Source organism: Oryctolagus cuniculus, chromosome 14, assembly GCF_964237555.1.
Source record: "Oryctolagus cuniculus chromosome 14, mOryCun1.1, whole genome shotgun sequence".
In the NCBI taxonomy this organism is placed as follows: domain Eukaryota; kingdom Metazoa; phylum Chordata; class Mammalia; order Lagomorpha; family Leporidae; genus Oryctolagus; species Oryctolagus cuniculus.
This window is the reverse complement of record NC_091445.1, coordinates 46,643,224-46,667,666: the sequence shown is the minus strand read 5'-3', so window position 1 is coordinate 46,667,666 and position 24,443 is coordinate 46,643,224. Positions and strand designations below refer to the sequence as shown.

Sequence of the window (24,443 nt, the reverse complement as noted above, 5' to 3'; positions counted from 1 at the left end):
CGGATTCTGTCCCGGTCGCCCCTCTTCCAGGCCAGCTCTCTGCTGTGGCCAGGGAGTGCAGTGGAGGATGGCCCAAGTACTTGGGCCCTGCACCCCATGGGAGACCAGGATAAGTACCTGGCTCCTGCCATCGGATCAGCACGGTGCACCGGCAGCAGCGCGCCGGCCACAGCGGCCATTGGAGGGTGAACCAACAGCAAAAAAAGGAAGACCTTTCTCTCTGTCTCTCTCTCTCTCTCACTGTCTGCTCTGCCTGTCAAGAAAAAAAAAAAAAGAGAAAGAATTGATACTTCTTCTGATACTACAATAAAACTCCATTGAGGATAGTTTTTTTAATTTTTATCTTTCTGAGAGATAGAGAGATGGAACTCCCATAAACTGGGTCACTCCCTAAATGTCCATGATGGCTAGTGTTGGCCAGGACTGAAGCTGGGACCTGGGAATGTAAGTTGCAAGAACCCAATCACTTGAGCCATCACTGCTCCCTCTGAGGGTCTGCATTATCAAGAACCTGGAATCAGGAACAAAGTTGGAAATCAAACCCAGACATGAGATGTAGGCATTTGAACTGGTGTCTCAACCAGTAAGCCAAATGCCCAACCCACTGGTCATTTACACATATTAGTTGTATTGATCTTCCAAATAGAAAAATTATAACTCATTATGTTAAAATCACATTTATTAATACCATCACTATATTAACAATACAGCCTTTATACAGAATGATGCTGGCAAAGACCAGCTTTCCAAAATAATTTTTTTCTTTGCAGTCTTTAATTTTATCATTGGTAAAAATACTTTCCTAAACTGACAAGCTCCCATATTCATATTTTAAGAGAAATTTATACCAAATATCCAAGTCTGAAAACTGTAGATTGCCAGTCAGTCATTCCTTAAGGCAGAATTTCTGTTCCATGAAAAAGCAACTAGTTCAGCTCACAACTCAATCACACAGCTGTCTTCCCTCCAGAAACAATCACACACTACCACTAGCATGTTAAAAATAAAATCAATAATTTTTTCTGCCTTGTCAAAGACGTTCTCAAGTGAAACCAGCATTTCTTTTTTAACATTGTGAATGTGAGGCAGTGAGGGATCCAATGACAGCTACTTCATTTTGCTAACACTGCCTTGATTCAGACTAGGGTGTCACCAGTTTTACAGTCCATTACTTCTGCACTCTCAGTGAAAAAGACATGCAGATTTTAATATTCTTCTGAAAGAAGTTTTTGACCTTGCTGCCCCCTTAAAATGTCTTGAGCCCATCAGTGTCCACAAACCGTATTTGGTATCTCCTGGTCTAGGTTATTCCCTAGTCATGCAAAAAATAAATGTAATGATTTACATGGTGAAGAAATGGTGTCCTATTGTCTTAGAGAAAATTGCTTTAACAAACTCACACAACTTTAAATGACGAAGCCAACCCTAGATCCCAGGTATGCTGGTTCCACATATAGTGCTAGTCCCATTGCCCTCATGCTTAATTGCTCCATTCCTTATCTCAGTAGGCATTAGTTTGAGCTACATAGATACAATCGCATATCCCTAAAATGTTTCAATTTGTTATCAGAAGAAAGAACAGAAGAAGAACAACAACAACAGGAAGGAGAAATAAGCCAAAGTATACAAGGTAACATTACCGTATTGATTTCACGCATAAGATATGTGTCCCTTGAGCCCTGCTTAACTACATTCAGGTGGAGAAAGCAATCCTCTTTCAGATGAGGATTTTTGCCCGTACAGCCAGAGTTTTTGTCATCATCTTGGTGACAATCTTATTGATAAATCATAACATCTATCAAAAGACTGAAGATGTGCAGAAAGGCATAATGGGTTTTGCAATGGATTTGTCTTAATAAGGAGCATCCTCAATACCTGGAAGTCACTGTGTTTTTATTCAAACAGTGTTGCATGGCTTTTAGGGGCTTCAAAATTGAGCGCTTCCCTATGGATGCTGTTAAAACAAAAATATATATTTCCCCTGTCCTCTTTCCTATAATAAAGAATATCACAGGAAAGTGAGGGAAGTTTAATACTAAGAATAGAAAATGTTGCATAGAGATGCAGGGTTGGAGGAGCAGGTGATAATGTGTGTGCATACTAATGCTGCTAATTATATACATGGTACAAATGGTAGCCTATTATATATAAAAGTTCATTATACTTTATTATATATAAAATTATGTCAATAATTTATATGTTTACACATAAATACAAATAGTTAATTTTTATTTCTGTGTAATCCTAAACACGAATACATGCATACACATCTATAAACATATGTATATAAATAAGGAGGTTTCAAAATATTCTTGAAAAATTCACTTCATCTTTTAGTGACATGTTTCCAAGAACTCTTTGAAGTCTCCTCAAGCATACATTAATATACATTTTTTACATTTATATAGTAGTATAAAATCATTCAAATGTTAAGAAATAACATAAAAAGATGAATACAAATTAAAATGTTTTAAACTCACTGTGTAAATATTACTCTCTTTACTCCAAATTCTTTCACCATCTGCTTGATAAACATCTAGAAGAGCTCCTTTTTATCGGACTTATAAATACTGAAGAGTTCCCATACTCACACATTTGCTCCACAATTTTTGTAATTGTTGATTATGTCATTATAGATGACAATATTTATTTGTGTTTATTAAAAGAACACACATAATGATTATGGGAGTAACTATTCACTGAGGCTATAAATATATTGTAAGGTTACAACATGGGACAGCACAAAACTATTTCATTATATGCATTTGAAACAATTTTCAGTACCACCACAATTCTTTACTTGAAAAATTCCATAGTGACATCACCTGATATCTGCTAGATCACTTATTTGTTGTATTTATAAACATGATAGAAGAATCTGGTAAGGGATCTGATATCCTTAAAATAACATTGGGCTCAGTGGCCCTTGTGAGGATAGATGTCTGCCTCTTTCAGAACCTGACACATTGCCTAACCCTGAGCTAGCAACTACTACACACCACCCCCATGTGCCATAAGTAAATCTGTGCAGCGACATTTACATGGCACAGATAACTCTGGTAGAACACTGTCTCCTTGCAAGAAACTCATCTAGCTGTGAATTTCTGTGATTTGGATAAAAATAATAAGGGAATTCTTTTCTTTTGAAGGCCCTTATACTTCAGATGCCTCTGCGCTATTCTCCTGTGGATGCAGTATTAATGGAAAAAATGCTCCTCTGTTATACCTAATGTCATGCTCTCAGCAATGCCTCATCCAAGATACTAGGGGAGGTCAGCATGGACATTCAAATAAGTAGAAGATGCTCTAGCACAAAATAGTGTCCTACTAAAACCATGGGAAGCAACTCGGAACCATAGCCTTTCTATGTGTCTTTCATTTTAGTCATCTGATAAACTAATGGGAAATTTTGATTTTCAATAAATGTGATTTTCAATAAAAGAGAGAGCAGATGTTGATTAGCTTATTAAGATGATTTTCACATGATCTTCATATTACTCCAACAGACAATTCTTAAGATTATCAAAAATAGTGTTTTATTTGACACCAATCAAAAGAGGGGCAAATCTTTCTTTTAATCTGTGTATGGAAATAACACTTATTCTGCTGCACTCAAGAACAAATTTGTCAATCAAATTAAGAGAAAAGGAAAGATCACCCACTCAACTGCTAATTGCACAATTAAGCTGATTTATAAAACATAAGAATCAATTTCTGCAATTGCTACTTTTGCTTCTTTCCCATTGCACCTTTGCTTCAGACACAAAAAGATACTTCCATCTACATTTACATTTTACATACTCTTTTTTTAGAAAATGTGTTTCCTTATTTTATTTGAAAAGTAGAGTGACAGTGGTAGAAGAAGGAGCAGGGGAAGAGAGGGAGAGATTGAGATCTTAAATCCACTGGGGATCAGGCTGAAGCCAGGAGGCTGGAATTGCATTCAGATCTCCCACGTGGTAGCAGGACCTGCTTTCCCAGGCAGATTCCCAGGGAGCTGGATCATAAGCAGAGCAGCCGGGACTCAAACTAGCACCCTGCTATAGGATACTGGCATTGAAAGCAGCAGCTTAACCTGTTAAGCCACAGCACCCGACATACTCTTGAAATGCAATGTTTTCCCTTCCATAATCTGTAACTTTGAAAGAAAATTTACACTCAATAGATTATGGCTTCCCCATTTGTCAATTTTTTAAACAAAATGAGCCTAGTGTCAATTTATCGAATAATTACAGGGAGCCTGCTCCAGACCTGACAATACTTGAGGCACAAATTCTACTATTTCTACTCAAAAATATTTCTTTGAGTCATGCCTGCTGCAGTGAACCTAGTGTGATCCCAATCAAACTACCAACAGCATCCTTCTCATATCTAGGGAAAAAAATGATGCTAAAAATCATATGGAAACACAAGAGACTCCAAATAGCTAAAGAAATCTTACACAACAAAAACAAAGCCTGAGGCATCACAATACCAGATTTTAAGACATACTACAGGCAATTATAATTCAAACAGCCTGGTACTGGGAGAAGAATACACATGTGGACCAATGGCACAGAGACCCCAGAAATCAATCCAAGCATCTACAACCAACTAATCTTTGACAAATCAGCTAAAATCAATCCATGCAGAAGGGACATGTGGAAGTATGAAACAAGACCCCTATGTTATACCCTATACAAAAATCACTCACAATGGATCAAGGATCTAAGTCTAAGACCTGATACCACCAAATTACTAGAGGAAAATATAAGAGAAACCCTGCAAGACATTGGCTTAGACAAAGACTTCTTGAATAATACCCAAAAGCATACACAATAAAAGCAAAAATAGACAAATGGGATTACATCAAGTTAAGAGCTTCTACAACCAAAGGAAACCCTCAACAAAGTGAAGAGGCAACAAACAAACTGGGAGAAAATACTTGCAAATTATGCATCTAGTAAAGGATCAATTCCAAGATTATAGAAGGAGCTCAAGACACTCAACAACAAAACGAACAACCCAGTTAAGAAATGAGCAAAGGACATGAACAAGCATGTTTCAAGGGATGAAATACACATGGCCAACAGTCACATGAAAAAATGCTCAGGATAACAAGCCATCAGGGAAATGCTAATAAAAAACACAACAAGGTTTCACCTCATCCCAGTTAGAATGGCTATCATCCAAAAATCAAACAACTATAAATGCTGATGAGGCTGTGGGGTGAAAAGCACCCTAATACTCTAATGGTGGGAATGTTAACTAGTACAACTATTATGAAAGACAGTATTGAGATTCCTCAGAAACCTCAAAATGCATCTACCATGTGACCCAGTCATCACAGACCTGAGAATTTACCCAAAGGAAATGAAATCACATATTAAAGAGTTGCCTGTACCCCATGTTTATAGAAGCTCAATTCAAGAGAGTTAGGTTACGAAATCAACTCAAAAGTTCATCAATTAATAACTGAATAAAGAAATTGTATATATACAGGATGGAATACTACTTGGCCATAAAAAGAAATGAAATCTTTCCTGTGAAACAAAATGGATGCAACTGGAGACGATTATGCTTATCGAAATAAACTAGACTCAAAAAGACAAATATCTTGAGTTTTTTTCTAAAGATGTATTTATTTATTTGAAAGTTGGTTACAGAGAAATAAGGAAAGACAGAGAGATCTTCCATCTACTGGCTCACTACCCAGACAGCCGCAGTAGCCATGGCTGGCCCAGGTAGAAGCCAGCAGCCAGGAATTTCATCCGGGTCTCCTCTGTGGGTGGCAGGGGCCCAGACACTTGGGCCATCTTTCACAGCTTTTCCTAGGCCATTAGCAAGGAGCTGGATCAGAAGTGGAACAGCTGGGACATGGACCAGTGCCCATAAGGGATGCTGGTATCAGAGGCAGAAGCTTAACCCACAATGCCACAATGCTGGCCCCCAAATATTGTATGATTTCTCGGATTTGTAGTAGCTAATATACAGAGTACATACACACATACACACACAAAAAAAACTGAACGTATAGAAATGAAATTGACATGTTATGATTTGATTATCATTTATAGCCCTTGAGTATATTCCTGATGAATAGGGATCTTTCACTTGCTGAACATTATATTTAGTGTGGTATTGAGCCTGTGACTATAAAGTAAATTAAAAATATGTTATCACAGAAATAAAAAAAAGAAAGGAAGGAAATAGAAGGGAGAGAAGGAGAGAAGTATCCTTATGTTCTTAGAATTGTATCTTTGCAGTAGATGAAATCTGTCCTTGCTATACTAATAAAATATTTTTAAACAAGTAAAATTCTTAAAAAATCATTTAGCTATCTGAGTTGTGCCATTGTTTTAAAAAATCACTAATGAAACAGCAGACATTCTCTCTACCTTTTTTTTTTTTTTTTTTTTGACAGGCAGAGTGGACAGTGAGAGAGAGAGACAGAGAGAAAGGTCTTCCTTTGCCGTTGGTTCACCCTCCAATGGCCGCCGCGGCCGGCGCGCTGCGGCCGGCGCACCGCGCTGATCCGATGGCAGGAGCCAGGAGCCAGGTGCTTTTCCTGGTCTCTCTACCTTTTATCTAATCCTGGAGGTAGCACATTTGAAATGGCAGTTAAAGTCCTCTAATTATTATTATTTCAAATCTGGGATGAAAGGTATCACTTATTTCTGTTAGTATGATTGTGATACGTTTTCCACTTAAACAGCAGAAAATGTAACCTATTAAGTATCCAAACCAGCATTCTGCATCCCACTGCATTCTCTGAATCAGAATCATTTCATTTCTGTATCCCTGCTCAGTGAAGAAATAAAATGCATAACACCCAAGCTTTCTTCCAGCTCTTAGATTCTGTGATTTCTTTCTTTAAATAAAAAAGATTTATTTATTTGAAAGTCAGAGTTACACAGAGAGAAGAGGCAGAAAGAGAGAGTCGTCTTCCATCCGATGGTTCACTCCCCAATTAGCCGCCACAGCTGGAGCTGCGCCAATCCAAAGCCAGGAGCTAGGTCTTCTTCCAGGTCTCCCACATGAGTGCAGAGGCCCAAGGACTTGGACCATCCTCTACTGCTTTCCCAGGCCATAGCAGAAAGCTGGATCGGAAGTGGAGCAGCCAGGTCTCGAACCGGCACCTCAGGCCAGGGCATTAACCCGCTGTGCCATAGCACCGGCCCCAGATTCTGTGGTTTCTTTACTGTGAAATGCATCCTTATTTATTCAAAATGTATTAAAACAAGTATTTCAGTCAAAGCTTTAATCAATGTATTATATTACATCCTTAGTAGGACAATACATAAGAAATAAGATCCATTTTAATTTCAAAAATTTTTCAATTTTACTTATTTATTTGAAAGAGAAAGAGGTAGACAGACACAGACAGATGCAGAAAGAGCTCACATTCACTGATTCACTATCAAAATGTCTACAGTGGTTGGGGGAGAAAGCCAAAGCCAGGAGCCTGTAATTCAACTCCAGTCTCCTACATTGGTGGCAGGCACTCAGCCACTTGAGCCAGTACCTCTGACTCCCAGCCTTAGCAGGAAGCTGTAATCAGAAGCTGGAAGTAGGAACTGAAGCTGTTATTCCAGTGTGGGACATAGGCATCCCTGCTGGTAGCTTAATTCATTGGCCAAATGTCTGCCCCAAAAAATAATTCTTAAAGGATAGACATTTGATCAAAACATTGAACCAAAATTGGGACGATTGACATCTACTTCATTTAGGGATAATCTACATAAGCAAGTTAATTACCAATGAGACCTAACCTTTACTTATTTCTCACAGAGAAAATATAAAGATCCTGAAATGAATGTTAGAATGCTAGCTCTACAGAATAAAAACACAGACTCTGCCAATATCAGGGCCAAGACTAATATTATCTTCCCTCCCTTCATGCCCCGGCCCCTCACTCCACCAAATGGCTCATTTCCTTAAGAGACAATCATTCACGCATGCATGATTTTGCTCGAAAAATATTTAATAACCACCTGCTATGAATCTCATGCAAGGTGCTTACCTAATGCTGGTCCTTTTGGGGCTCTGCTCATTGCAATCAATCAAAGATCCAAGATACTTCAGAGCTTACCAACTCATGATGAGGACGTCTCAACAAGGCATTTTCCTGGTGCAGGGTTAAGCCAGGAGAATTCACTACTGTTGAAACAATATTTCCCATAAATTAGTCTCTGCTCACATTTTGTCTCCAAAGTAATGTGCTTGCCCAGTATTAACTTTAAGGGACAAATGGCTATAAATCCTCTAAGGAGCAAGTTAGGATACAGCAATGAGAACTATTGATGATCCATAGAAATGTCTATCACAATACTCAAATTTAGCTGCCCTGCAAACAAAAAAAAAAACATTTTGATATTTAATTATACCCAATATAACACTTTATGATGCAGCCTAATCAAAAAAGAACATGTCAAATGCTTTTTTTACATTTCCTACAGTTTTGTATACTTATGGGAAATATGACAATACAAGCAATAACTAATGAATTAACAAACAAGTAGTAAACATTTCATTGTTGACAAGGCACATAATTGCTCCAGTGAGATGAGTTTTTCTCCAACAAAGAATACCAAGACCAACATGAGGTCAAGTTGTGCTAATCAAGGTTGGCCCCATGCCTGTGCTGAGTAAATGGAGCATATGGAGTGAAATCAGGGAGATGAAACCTGTTTACCCACTGATCTGTCCTAACACTTTCCCTTCCTACAGGGCCTGAAATTCCCACCTCTGACCAGCCAATTTGTGACTCTCACCACAAATTAAAAATCTAAGGAGATTTACTTGGAAAGGACACAGTTAACACTATCAAAAATGATTATCAAATGACAGTTTTTTGAATAATGATGAAGTTTCTAAAAAGAAACAAAAAGGCAAATGTTAGCAACACAAATAGGCATGCATGGCAGGAACAGGAAAATCAGGACTACTTCTCAAGGCTAATCAGCCCACATTTAGATAATAAGCTTAGGGAACCCTATTTTTAAGAAAGTTGTCAATGTACCAAAGATTACTGAGGGAGGACCACTCCCCCTTCTCATGGATATCAAAAATTTTACTTAAAACATGCTTAGTTTTACTCAAGACTTTGATCCTTTTTTTTTTAGTCCACTTTTCTTTTTTTTGTTTTTTTTTTTGTTTTTTTTTTTTTTTTTTTGCTTTCAAACTTTTATTTACTGAATATAAATTTCCAAAGTACAGCTTATGGATTACAAGACTTTGATCCTTTAAGGAAGGGTGGAAGCGAGGGTGGGAGGGAGAGTAGGGTGGGAATTGTCACTATGTTCCTAAATCTGTATATATGAAATTTGTTTGCCTTAAATATTTTTTAATGTACAAATAAAAAATACATAAACCCATAAATTGGACATCCTCCAAAATGTACAGGCATTACTGATTCCTTGATGTGAACATGGGTCACAGGTGAGAAGTGAATTTGGCCAAGAAGTTGAGATCAGCTACCTCAAGGGGAATGTCTGAGATTCTGAGTAGTAAAACAGCAAAGCATTGGGATGGCTGGGTACTGAACACACACCTTTGTCTTTGACTGAATCTGGGCTTTGATTATGTGTAGGTGCAGAGATAGAGGTTTGTAGCAGAGGTTAATTTTCTCCAAATTATACTCAGCTGGTGTAGTGCTGCCTGAAGGATTATGCTATAAAACCTATGGGAATAGGGAAGCCTCACTGAGGGCTGGATGAGGAGAATTCACTTAAGAAGGTGGTCTCTCCACTTTCACTCCTCATTCCTGTGCCACTGCCCACAGCTCCACTGTGACTTCACAGTTCCCCCACCAGTTGGTCCTTTTTCTGTCCATGTTCAATGCAACTCTCACTGGGCTCACGGAATCATTAAGTGTGATCTTTGGGAACAACAAGTTGAATTGTTCACTGAATTCTTTTTATTCTGAGGTAGTACTATAAAGAGTTCCCATATACCTCTCACCGCATTTACTCTGTTAACACCTCATATTAACATATTTGTGAGAATTAATGAACAATACTCAGATGTCCCTATACTGAATATCGATGCCATTCCCTACATCTAAATCATTTTCTTAATCATTTGCACATGTAATGACAGATTTCCTTTCAAGCATATCCCTGATCCAATCTAGTTGTAAGTGTTCTGTGCCGTGGAGCTCTGGTCACACAGTTGCCTTATTGACAGCCAATGTCATTCTGTGCAATGTTCTATTTGGGTTTCTCTATGCCCAACAGACAGTAAATATTTTTGCTGTTGCGTCATACTTTTAATAGACATTTATCACAAAGTATCAGCAGTTATGATAGTAACTAAATGCTTATTGTATGAGCAAAGGGTTAAACAAATTAATAAAATAGCTATCTCAACTTTTGTTCTTTCTCCCCTTCTAGTAAATGTGCTCTTCCTTATCCACTTTGTTATTATTCGAGAGTAGGAAATTCCTTTCTTCTGAAGCTAATTATTGCCCTTGCTACAGATTTCTACTCTTTAAACCCCTTTTTCATAGAATTCATAATCTTTGCATCTTCACTAGAGTTTGAATTTTTCTCCCATCAATTCACATTCTCAACCATCTCTAGTCATTAAAAACCAACCGGAGAAAAACAGATCTTCCAGACTTTCCCATACAATACATTTCTTGGATTAGGAAGGGAATGGAAACCCATGATTATGGATTTATCATTGTAACAGATATATTATTTTCAACAGGTCCCAAATGAGGAAGCTGGGCTAAGATCATTTAACTGTGGATGGAGAAAAGGGGACAACTTCAAGATACATTAAGCAATTTCACTTTCAGTTGGTAAGTAAATGTAACGTTCAACCTCACCATTCTTCCACTAAATTTTCCTTGCTCCTCTCCCTGACTACTTTGTCTTTTTACTCACACTCAATGTATGGGAAACTTTATCACTGTCTACTTTCCTACGGCCCCTTTACTTACGCTGCAGTCCACTGCACACTCTCTCTGCCCCACTACTCTGAGGACTTCCATGATTGCCCCTATGTCTTCTTTGTTAACTCAGCCAATGTATACTGTTCAATCCAAATGTATTGAAGTTTCTGCAATTTCAAATTTATTTTCTCTCTCTCTCTCCTCTTCTTTCTCTCTTTCTCTCTCTCATTCTCTCTCTCTTCCACCTCCGTCTCTCCTTCCCTCCCCCTCTCTCTCATCTATTTCCACTTGTTTGGTTGGATATGCCTTCCCAGCCTCCTAAGAGTGTTTCTTCCTCCACTCTTTGTTTCAATGGCAGAGTGCCTCAAAGCATGCCTATGTTCTTCTTACCACAGCAGAACTTCTTTGGGTATTCTCCTTTCATAGGATGTTGCTTCTCCTTTATGCTGCTGATGCTCAAATTTCTATTTCCAGCTGTGATTATTCCCAATGGAAGGCCATCTTTGTAGAATCTTTCACAGTCACCAACCCACAATAAATTTTGTGAAAACGAAACTAATTTCTACTCTGATACTACTTCTCATCAAGCCTTCATATCATGAGGAATCAGGCTAACAGAGTCATTAACATAAGGGTCATTGTGGATCTATTCCTCTCCCTCATCCTGAAATTTGATCTCTTGTTAAGACTTTGCCTACTCACTGGATTACTATCACAAGCTTTGTCTCTATCATCACTGCCACCATCTTCATTCTTTTATTAATTTTCTTTTCATTCATTGCAAGCATCTGGACCATTCCTTGTAGTGTGCCAGTATAACCTACCATGTATTTCTTCCTTGGACAAGACCCTAGCTCCATGAATAACAAGATGTGCTGGGATCTCTTTGAGCTCTTGTCCCTGCCAGTTCCTTCTCCTCACTCCTTGAAACCTCTACTGACCTCCATGACTGTCACCCCAGCTTTGCAACTGTCCCCAAATGTGTCTGCTGGTGCTCCCTACCAGCCTCTGTAGCAGAATTCACTGTTCTCTAAGGCTACCTCTTGTCCTGGATGATTCCTCTGTGTCCCTTAAGACTTCACTCAAGCATTTTGATGTCTCCCCTACATGTTTTCTCTACATGTCTCATCTCAGTCTAGTGTAAGAGCTGCTTGTACATTCCCTTCTTAGCTCCCTCGTAGGAACATCTGCTTCTACTACCACTGTTACCAAACTGCATTCTGAATGCCTGTTTATTCAGCTTTCATGTTTACATACCAGAATCTTTAAGTTCTCTTTTCTTACTTTTCCTTTGTATTTCTCAAACCTGGCACACTGACAGTTTTCAATGAGTAAATTTGAAGCTGAGCAGATGTTTGGTAGTAGACAATCTAGTGTAATCTAATTAAAACATCAAATGTCTGAATCTAATTGCTTTAATATAAATTCATTTCACTTATTCATTTAATATAAATTCACTTCAAAGTGTTGTTCGTCTGCAAACATCATTTTACTTAACTACTCTTTAGAGTGTGCCATCCAAACTAGCATCATATAATATTGATTCATAGCCCTCACAATTATCTTATGTACAGGGATGATATTCTGCTAAACTGCTATACACTTGCCCCTCAGTACACACAGGAATTGGTTCCAGGTCCCCCAACAGACACTAACATTGCATATGCTTAGAATCTTATATAAAACAGAATAGTATTTGCATGTAACCTAAGCACACTTTCTTCTATACTTTAAATAATTTCTAGAATACTTAATAATGTCTAGTACATTGTAAATTCTATCTGAATAGTATTTATACCGTATCACTTAGGAAATAATGATAAGAAAGAAAAGTTTACATACTTAGCAGAGATGCAACTTTTTGCTCTTGGCTATTTTTGATCTGCAGTTGGTTGAATCATGAAAGCAAAACACTCAGACAAGAAGGGTCAATTGTATATAAATCATTGCAATACCCTAGTCAGGAGGAAAAAGAGTCATGCAAGTAGCAAAATTTAGAAATACAAGGTTACACAATCACAGTTATAGAGAAAATTTTAAAATGTTGTATTTATTGCTTAATCCCTTGCAAATAAACTTTAAAACTGGAATGAAATGGAAGAATCTCTCCCCAAAAAAGTTTACATTATCAAAACTATCCTCAGACAAGATCCTTCATAGCTAGACACATCACTTGTCATTTAACAAAAATGACTGATAGATATTCCAAGAGATAACCCCTCTCAAAGCACTATCTAACCCAAACTATTTGCAGGGAAATATTAACAACTCAGCAAGGAGCAGGCATTTCCAATACTATTTAGCTTGTGTTATGTATAGGAAAAGAAGAAAAGAATTCAGATTATTTTTATGAAGCTACAAACATTTTGGTACAAATAAATGCACAATATGTGCTATTGTTTGGACATATTTTAGTACCTTAAATATCAAAGTCATAAATTATATGTTATTAAAGCATGTAAACTTGACCCAATAATGTTGTGCAAGTGGTGGGCTTGATAGGAAGCCCATGGATCACTGGGGACACACCCAAGAAAGGCAACTCTTACAAGAGGGCTGTTTATAAAAGCCGGTTTGGCCAAATCACTCTGCTTCCTGGTTCCCCGTGAGATCATTGCTCCACATGTATTGTACATTTACCATCCTCCAGCCTCACAAATGGGGACTTCCCAGTCTCAGAAGTAGAACTTCCAAAACTATATAAACTATATGCCAAAATAAGCCATCTTCCTTCATAAACATCTTCTTTTAGTATTTCATTATAGTGACAAAAAAACTGCCTAATACAAGACATAACAGCCAAGATAACACTATAGACCAAACTCACATATGAATAGGAATATAAAAAGTCTTAATAGTATTTTATCAAATTGAGTTAATGGCACATTATAATAACAAAAAATACTTAATGACTAAATGAGATTTATTTTAAGAACGCAAGAACAAGGGCAGATGTTTAGCTTACTTATTAAGACATCAGTTAAGATGCCACATTCCACATTGAAACATCCAGATTCATACTCAGCTCGGCTCCTGTTCTTATTGTCCTGCTAACACACTCCCTGGGAGGCAGGACATAATGGCTGAAGTAGTGGGGGCCCTGCAACTCACATGGGAGACCTGGATTTAGATCCTCACTCCCAGCTTCGTCAAGGCTCAGCACCAGATCTTATGTGCATTTGGGGCATGAAATAGCAGATGGAAATCTTTCTCTCTCTCTCTCTCTCTCTCTCTCTCTCTCTCTTTCTCCTGCTCTCTCTCTCTCTGATAAATAATTTTAAAGACTTAAAGAGTAGTTGAACATTAATATTAAAAACAGCATTCATGGGTCAAAGGAGGAAGAATATCATTATGATTGTTTCCTCATTTCCGAAAGAGGCTTTGATAACATTAATCACAATATTCTTTAACATGGATTTCTGATATTTTGAGGCATCTAAAAAATTAGAAATGATTGTTCTCTGAACTTTATGCTTCCCAAACCAAATTCCAGTACTATACTTGATGATTAAATACTAGTAGTATCTTCTATTATTAGAGACAGGAATAACAGTCTGTCTTGTTAATTACAAGCTAACAACTTTCGAAAATGCTAACAATAAGATATAGAAATAGAGGTAATGAACATCAGAAAGAAGCAGAAAAATTTTTTTGTTTGTCAATAATATAACAATAGAATGAACTGAAAAACTGTAAGAAGAAATAGAGGATTCAGTTGATATTACAAAATCAATAATAAAATCATAGAAAATAAAAATGATAAAGTCATATAAAATAAATATATATATAAGTATATTCTATTTATAAAACAACAGTAGTGAGAAAAACTATAGAAGAAAATATTTTATTTAAAATATAGGGCCGGCGCCGCAGCTCAATAGGCTAATCCTCCGCCTGCGGTGCTGGCACCCCCAGTTCTAGTCCTGGTCGGGAGGCCAGATTCTGTCCTGGTTGCTCCTCTTCCAGTCCAGCTCTCTGCTGTGGCCTGGGAATGCAGGGGAGGATGGCCCATGTCCTTAGGCCCTGCACCCACATGAGAGACCGGGGGAAGCACCTGGCTCCTGGCTTCCGATCAGCACCGTGCACTGGCCACAGTGGCCATTGCGGGGGAGGTAAACCAACGGAAAAGGAAGACCTTTCTCTCTGTCTGTCTCTCTCACTGTCCACTCTACCTGTCAAAAAAAAAAAAAAAAGAAAAAGAAAATATTTTACTTAAAATATAAAAATAAAATGAACAAAATATCCAATAAAGAATAAATTTAGGACTTATGCAAAAGCCCTCTAACAATATGAAAACTCTTCTGACATAAATAAAAGATGACATCAATAAACAAAAATAAATATCATACTGGAAGAATAAATGTATCCCAAACTACACTGAGGTATTTAATATTCTTGAGACAATGTTATACAAAGAAACATTCTTTGAAAAATTGAACTTATTTTAAAGTTCATATTGAAAAATAAATTGCAACAATACCCAGGAAATTTCTGATACAGATCAATACGGACAAAGCAGTCTTTCCAGGTAATAAAATGGTAATCAAACATTTTAGTACTGGTGGTAAAATAAACAACCAAAACAAGGTGCAGAGCACAAAATTCAGAAGTATCTCCAAAAATATATAGAAACTTAAAAGACTGTATGGTAAAGATGATACTGTTAATCTGTGAGGGAAAGATGAATTTATTCATTAAATGTTGTTGGGTTAAGTGATTGGATACTGGAGGGAAAGGCAATGCTTGTCTCTGTCATTCTTCATACCTGGTGAAATTTATTTTAATTCTAGATGCTTCAAACGTTTATTTGTAGAAATATAATAAGAATGAAATCATGGAAAGGTTTGCTTTTCAAAAAATGGAATAACCGTATCTTCCCCTTTTTCACTGATAAATACATGTAAAAAACTCTGGGTATTATCTATAAAGCAAACATTAGAAAATACTGAAATGTGGAGAGAAGGCAGATGAGTCATAGGCCTCACCATTCATGGGTTCCCTGGATTTCTTTTTGCTTTAAGTATCTGAGACCTGGAGCTGAGAACACAAAACTGACAACTGGAAATGATGGATGAAGATAAACACAAAGCCTGGTCTCTGTAGACAAAGAGCACAAGAGGGGCAGCCCAGGATACGGGAAATTTTACACTTGAAGCACTCGACTTCTACCAAATATCACAGGAAAAAAATTCTCTGGCCCAACTCCCACCCATTGCCACAAAGACCAGAGGGGAAATGCAGACTTCTGTAGCCAGGCAGCCGCTATCTACTTTGTGGGCCCACTGGGGGCACACGCGAGAGGTGGGTCTTCCACCCTGTAACAGTAATAACAATAACAAGCTGTCATATCCCCTCCTTTCTAGCATGGTGTCAGAGGAGCTGAGTGAGTGAAGAGTCGCCATTACCATGTGACCCAGTGGTACTGAGGCCACCCCAGCACTCTGTGGTGTCACTGCAAGTCATGTGGATGTGTAGTGAGTTACTCCTACTCTTCCCAGCCAGGGAGATATCAATGGAGATCTACTGGGTAGCTAGAACTCTACCAAAACTCAGTAGCAACTAAAAGCCCAACACCCAACATAAAAGATGTGGAATTACCTAAGCATTTTAAAGCAATCTTCTCAAATATGCTTCAGTGAGCAATTTACAAGCACATTTAAAAGAAATGAAAAAGTGAAAGTCTCAACACGCAGGTAATATATGTAAAAAAGAAGAAACAAGTGGGAATTTTAGAACAGAGAAATATAACCAGTACAAATCACAGTGGATGAGTTCAACAGCAGAACAAAGGGGCAGAGAAACTACCTGTGAACTCAAAGACAAAGCAATACAAGTCACGAAATCTGAAAAGAAAGAGAGAAAACTTATTAAAAAAATAATAAGCATCTCAGGTTAGGCATTTGACTTAGTGATAAAAATGCCTGCATCCTATCTCAGAGTGCCTGGGTTCAATTCCCAGCTCCAGCTCCCAATTCCAGCCTCCTGCTAAGGAGAACCATGAGAGGCAGCAGTGACAGCTTATGTAGCAGAGTTCTTCCAACCACATGTGGAACTGGGTTGTGTTCCCAGCTCCTGACTTCAGCCACCCCAGTAAAGATTTTTGCAGTTACCTGCAAGGATTTGGGGAGTGAATTTAGATAGGATCTCAACCTCCTCCTACCCTCTCCCTCTGCCTCTCAAATATATTTTTAAAAAAAGAGTTTTAAGACTATGAATCTGCGTAACAAAAGATTTAAAATTCATGATAACTGACTGGTCAAACAGTAAAATCTGAGATCCAAATGCAGTTTTCTGCTACTGCTTTTTTGTTTTCCCCCGTCCTTGGACTCAAAGAAAGATGAATTATATGCTTCTGGGTCTCCTAAATACATCAGTCTCAAAGCAAATAAAGAGAATTTTCTATTCATGGCTTTATTTGAAAGTTGAGGACATGTCTTTCCCAAAAGCTACAAATAAGCTTTCTTTCACATTTCACTAGGCCGAGTTTCTCTGAACGCCTAGAGAATGCCTTGTGAAGACTGACATCAGTCTGGGTTTTCTAAACCAATCTTTATTTCAAAGCGGGAGAATTATTTCAGTACCAGCCTGGCACTCTGGTGAAGCAAATCTCACCCAGTGTTATGGGACTCAGCGTGGCCTCTGCCAATCAAATGTCAGTGAAGTCCTGCCCTTACGGTAACAAATGAGGGCTAAGTTAATCGTTACTGTCTTGAGGTCATCCTCCTCTTTTCTGGGCAACATGTGCGAATGGGTTGTTTGTTCCCAGCCTCTGATTTCTGAGAATTTCAAGCCAGGTGGGAAGGAAGGGCAGCACTGAACACTTTGGTGACAAACTCAGCATTCCTTCTTTTGTCTTCTTCCTATACTTTAAGAGTATATATTTCAATAAAGTTCTCCAATTAAACAGACTTTGCCATGCACACTACCTGCAAGTTTAGTTTAGCCATAAAATGCTTGCAACATCTCATTACAGTCTGTGCAGAAGAAAGCTCCCATTAGACTGCAAGCTACTGAGAGGCTGAGTGGGCAGCTCAGGGGCCCTTGTCTCACATGTGCATGCCCTGGTCACAGTCACAGCTTCTGACTCCACAGCAAAGAGCATTCTGTATATTAAAAATCATGCTTGACTCCCCAAGGAAAAACTTCTAAGAAGTATGACTAACCTAATCACATATAATTGGTATGTTTTGGATTCATAAAATTAGACTAACTTTCAAATTAATAGTATGTTTACCATACATCCAAAATTTTTGATTAGCTGATAGCATCATTCATGAAGATGATTTTAATTCAAAATTGTTATAAACATGTTATTAAAATTATAGTTAAAATGTAGCTACTCTATTTTAATCCTTTAAACAGAAGTACTTTAATAGAGGTGCTTCCTGTAAGGATGCCATCGTCACTTTTTGATACATGGCAGAAGAAAAATTTTCCTGTTGTTATATAACATAGCAATTCATGAAATAACCATCAGAGGGTCCCGAAATATGAACTTCTGAGACAACGTAATTAACACTCGTTAATAGGAAATTTTATGACTTCTCCCTGCAAATCCTTAGAGTACAAGGAGATTATTAGGAATTATTCTGTCTGAAACTCAGGCAACTTGTAACTTGCAGACTTCGTAGAGCGTCAAGGTCCTCTATGAATAATAATAATAATAATCTCTGCCATAAGGAAACTCTTGGAAGTCATCAGGTAATGCTATGGTATCAGTAGTCTGACGCCAAATGCAGGATCAATTCTAGTAATCCTTCTGCCATTGAATCACTGTGTTGCTCTGACCATCTTTCTCTTTGTGGGCTTAACATATTAAGCAGCTAGTCATAGATACTTTCCACCACAGTGACACTGCAGGGGAACCAGCAGCCTGGGAATCCAGTACCCATCTAATCCAAAAGTCTCATGCCGGGAGCACTAGCAATGACAAGAGAAAATTTTCTGAAATGTTTGCTTATGGACAACTAATATGCCAATGAAAGCTGCATAAGGAAAATATTCAATTATTAATGAAATGCAATTCAAACCAGTGGATTAATTTTACACAGCATACAGAGAAATAACATCACACCACTGAGTGTTGTCATAAAAATGTATACACAGACACCAACAGTACATCTAAATTTCCCATCAGATCTAAAAAGATATCTGGATCTATCTTAAGCTGCACAGACACTGATGACATCCAAAGAGGAATTCAATAGAGCTTTGTGTTGAGCTGTGTAACCCTCTGGCAAAATACTTTACCTGGATTCAAAGTGACAAATTATCTGTCTCACAGCCGCCCATAATGTGTCTGAAAGAAAATATAGCTTCCAAAGCAGCCATGTTGTTATAATTGATAAGTGGATAGGTTCATACATTCAGCAAATATTACCTGTTATGGGAAATGTAGCTGGCTTTTGACCAATCTAAAAGTGGTTCTGGTGGTCATTACTCAACAATTATTTATTGAGCACTTGCTGTGTACAATGTTTCTGACACTGAAGATACAGAGATAGAACAGAGAGCACAGCTATCCAGAGGAAATTTATACCTTCATCACTATAATATACACACCAGGCTAATATACACAGAAACTAATTAAAGCAATTGATCACTTTAGACATTAGTAAGAGTTATGCATAAGGATAATTTATACAGAGACATGGCAAAAGAGAAGTCCTCCCTGAGGGGTGACACCTGTTTGCTAAAGCAGAGGGGATAGTTTTGATGGGGACCTAACTGGCCAACATCCCAAAGGAGAATAAGTTACAAAGCAGGTCCCAAAACTAGAATAAGCTTCTAAGTAAGCCTCATATAAAAACCTCATCTGTTATGTGAACTGCTTTCAACTATGGGACTTAACTGGTTCCCACGACTACCTGAGGCAAGCACATTATCATCACTATTCAATCTGGGAGAAAGTTGAAGCTAACAGGCAAGTTTCTCAAGACCACATATAAATATCTAACGTAGCCTAACTGTAAAATGGGCCTTCTCATCTCAAACCCTGCACCACATGTTAGTTTTCACAGATGCCCAGGCTGTAGTTGGTTAAGAAAAAACCCAAAACATGTGTATAGCTTTCTTGAGTCATTCTTGTTATTGTAAATTCTACAGGAACACAGGTATTTCCTTCAAATCTCCATCCAAGAAAGAAATAATAATCATTTGGGTTCTTCAAGACACCATCCAAATCCTTGAGGTGAGGGACGGCCGCTGGGCTATAAAGAGCCCCCTGGGGCCAACGCCATGGCTCACTTGGTTAATCCTCTGCCTGCGGAGCTGTCATCCCATATGGAAGCCAGGTTCTAGTCCCGGTTGCTCCTCTTCCAGTCCAGCCTTCTGCTGTGGCCCGGGAGGGCAACTGGCTCCTGGCTTTGGATCAGTGCAGTGCTGGCCGTAGCAGCCTTTGGGGGAGTGAACCAACAGAAGACCTTTCTCTCTGTCTCTCTCTCTCACTGTCTATAACTCTACCTGTCAAATAAAAAAAAGAGCCCCCTGAGAGAACTGGTATATCATTGAATTTATTGCCTATTAAAGGATAGCCATTATTCTGCCTGTGGAAAAAGGGGGATAATAATTGAGAAATGAGAGGAAGAAATTTTGAGGCTTAAATTCCCAGATGGCAAGACAGATATCACAGACCCAAAGAAAATGGCCACTACTGGAATCCTTCCAAGTTATTCTTAGGTGATAATTAGCCCTGGACGCAGCAGAATTGTTGAGCACAGATTTTTGGTTTACATTCACTTGTCTGGGAATCCATCTTGATGAAAATGTTCAGAAAAAAAAAAAAAACATTAATAGAGAGAGAAAAGAAACAAAATAAATGCAAAATTGTCATTCTTATAATAAGGCACTTAACTGGTACTGGGAAGTAAATAGCATTCTTTGCTTTTTTGGTTCTATGAAAAAATTTGCTTTTCTAATTTGCATTTTGGACATGAATTGAGGTAAGTACAAAGAGATATACCCTCTCTTGTCAACCAGCTACTTCCGAAGGAAACCTACATGTAAGGCTGTGTCATCCTAAAACATCATGACTTTCATGTGGGAGTATATTTGAAGGTGAAATAGTAGTGCCAAAGAGGGATTATACCCTTTAGAATCTAAAAGGATTATTTAAGTTTAAATTCATGGAAAAGAAGTTTAAAATTCATATTCCCAGTCATTCAAGATGTGTTTCCAGGACTCAGTAGCCACAGGTGCCCCATGACTCCTGCATTGGAAGGCACAGAAAAAAAAACATTTCTATCATCTCAGAATGCCCCGTGGGACACTATGGGAGCACACGGCACTTGCCCAGTGCCAGAAACCCTACATCCTCTTTCCCCATGGACTCTCATATGCTTCATGTTTCTCACTTCCCAAATCTTCTTGTGCCAACCTTCATCCTGCTCTAATTTTGACTTCCTATCTTCAGTCTCTTCGCCATGCTGGTCATAGCTTAGAAATTTAGTTATAGAGTTGAATTTAGTTAACATTTGTTCCAACAGCAGTATGTTGCAAATGAGGAAATGCTGGCCTGTTGTGATAAAATACACTCATTCAGTCAACAAATATTTAGTTAGTGCCTGTGTATTCTAAGCAACAAAGACCACGTGACAACCTTTGTGAGGCTTAAAATCTAGTTCAGAGATAGACAATAAACAGTAAACAAGCAACTCATAAGGCCAGGAAGGAAAAACATTGCAGGTCAGAAGGACACAGGGAGGAGTCAGGCAAAAAAAGAGGAAGGTGGGAGTTGTAGGTCTAGCTCCTTCTTGGAGGGAGACCAGGAAAACTTCTATGGGGAAGTGAGAATTAAAACAAGGCCAGAAAATGAGAAACAGCCAAGTGAAGGTCGCAGGTAAGAACATTCCAAGCACATTCCAAATGGCAAGCATAATGTCCATAGAGCCAGAACATGATGGTGTATCCAAGAAAGAGAAGAGCAGAGTTTCTAGAGAAACACAGGAAGGGGAGGGAAGAAGTGAAGGGAGATGAGGTCTGAGAATTCTCCAAGGACCAGATCCTTTAGAGTCATGGATTGGTTATCCAGGTTCAGCTGGACTGTCTGTTTCAGAGACTCTCAGACAGTGAATCTACTGCCTGTGGTCTCCTCTTTCCTCCACCTACTGCCTCCCTCTGTCCCAGAAGTCAAGATGATGCCAGTGCTAGAATCATTTAAAGGCTCAACACAGCTATAGAAGATCCACTTCAAAGCTCCTTCTGTGGTTATTACCAAGATTCAAGTTCTTTGTGGTTGTGGAACTGAGGGCTTCAGTTCCTTACTGACTGTTAGTCAGAAGTCACCCTCAGTTCCTTGTCTTGTTGACCTCTCCAACATGACATCTTCCTTAAAGCACACAATTGTAAAGTAAAAAGTCCTTGAGCAAGACGGAAGTCATGGCCTCATGTAACCTAGTCACAGAAGTGAAATACCATATCTCTTCCTTATTCTGTACAGAACAGCAAATGTCAAAGTCTAGCTCACACACCAGTTGTGGGGGTTACACAGAAGCATGAATAAAAGAAGGTAGTGATCATTGGCAGTCATCATAGGCATCTACCTAACATAATTCACACCACTCATGATAAGGAATTGGAACTTTACCTTCAAGGTGGTTGGAAGACCTTGAGAATTGTCAGTCAGGGAAATTATATAAATTGATCTTCAATTCAGGATCTGACTTTTACGATGAGATACCATGGACCACTGTGGAAATAGTGAAATGATTAAAAAAAAAACTATTACAGTTGCTCCTGTGAAAAGTGATAGCACTTTGAAGCCATTGAAATGTCCGATGTGAGATTTATTTTAAAGATAGAACCTACAGGATTTGCTGATGAGTTGGATATGATGAATGAGAGAAAACAACCAAAACTCTAACCAAAAAAGTATAAAATTAGTAGATCAATCTCCTCCAAAAGATTTCTCTGGACAATCTGCCAAGCGTATGCTTCCACTTTCTCTTTCTTCTCAAATCTTTTTTGACACTTCTCTGATGATCTTCACAGTCAAAACATTCTATTGATGCCTAGAAAAATCTAGAATTTCCAGGAAGTCAGAGTGCTAAAAGCTATAGGGAAGATGAGGTGTAAAATATAGTTGTCATTATTTATTACCAAAATATATAATACTCTTTGGAGGTGAGCATTTAGCTTAGTGGTTAAGATGCCTACATCCCGTATCAGAGTAGTTGAGTTTGCTACCTGGCTCCAACACCTGACTGCAGCTTCCTGCTAAGGCAGATTCTGAGTGGTAGCAGATGATAATTCAAGCAGTAGGGTAACTGTCACCCTCTTGGGAGACCTATATCAAGTTCCCACTTCTGGCTTTGTTCTGGCTCAGTTCCAGAATGAGACAGCTGGTGGGAAAATGTCCTCTCTCTCTCTCCCGCCTCTCTGCCCACCCCCCCTCCATCTCTCCCTCCCTCCCTTTCCTCAGTAAACACTTTGTCTTTCAAATAAATAACATCTTTTCAATGTAATGCTGTCTTTTAAAGATTATGTCCCAGTTTGCAATATCCCTCAGCAGATTTATCCTGTCCTCATCATTCCTATTTTTATGTGAAAATGAAAATATTTTTCATTTTTTAATTAAGCACAAAATGATAATAAAGATAAAGAAGAAATTTACTTCTGAAGACTGTTGGAGACTGGCTTTACATTTTTAATATTTGGACTTCAGTTATAAAATACTGTACAGTGAAATCAAAGAGCAGATATTAGCTGTGATTTAGGTAGTTGTGCCTGACTTACAACAGATACTGCCTCTGAAACTTCAGAGGATCAACAGGGCAGGGTACATATTTTTATGGGCCTTCTTGATTCATTTTAGATATTATCTTCAGCTTAATCTGTGGGCAGACAAATATCCAACAAAAAAACTCAAGTACACCATGGTTAATACTGAGCAATGGAGCAGTGTTTTATTTTTTTGGGGGGGGGGGGTTAATAATTAACCCAGATTGCTTGATGACTAAAGCAAGTGATGCCATCTTTGCCCTCAGCAAATTGATAAGATTTCACTTTGGAACTGGCTTACTTCTACTTCATGCCTCTCATGTATGCCTCTCACCCACTCCCTAACACAAGGGTCTTTCTTCCAAGTACATTTCTTATTGGTAATAGGATCTCCCAGAGAAACTCAGCTTTGAAACACAGAAATCATTCATTCTTGCTGTTAGCCGAAAAGGCATCCTATACCTTCCATTGCATAAGAATCACAGGTCTGGCCGGCGCCGCGGCTCACTAGACTACTCCTCCGCCTTGCGGTGCCTGCACACCGGGTTCTAGTCCCGGTCAGGGCGCCAGATTCTGTCCCGGTTGCCCCTCTTCCAGGCCAGCTCTCTGCTGTGGCCCGGGGAGTGCAGTGGAGGATGGCCCAAGTACTTGGGCCCTGCACCCCATGGGAGACCAGGATAAGTACCTGGCTCCTGCCTTCGGATCAGCGCGGTGCTCCGGCCGCAGCGCACTGGCCGTGGCGGCCATTGGAGGGTGAAACAATGGCAAAAAGAAGACCTTTCTTTCTGTCTCTCTCTCACTGTCCACTCTGCCTGTCAAAAAAAAAAAAAAAAAAAAAAGAATCACA

The 24,443-nt window shown here is 38.6% G+C and overlaps 1 non-coding gene across 3 annotated transcripts in view; it reads right to left on the bottom strand.

The window, feature by feature from the left end:
- Window positions 1–717: 717 nt before the first annotated feature.
- Window positions 718–24,443, bottom strand: part of LOC100344325 (uncharacterized) — a 46,842-nt gene continuing 23,116 nt past the window's right edge. For 2 of the 3 annotated variants that reach the window (XR_011381981.1, XR_007922495.2), the window contains 2 exons: window positions 22,464–22,565; window positions 718–15,051 (listed from right to left, as the gene is read on the bottom strand). This is a non-coding gene — a transcript (uncharacterized protein). The remainder of the gene's footprint in view (window positions 15,052–22,463; window positions 22,566–24,443) is intronic. The other variant, XR_011381982.1, reaches the window with a different exon arrangement.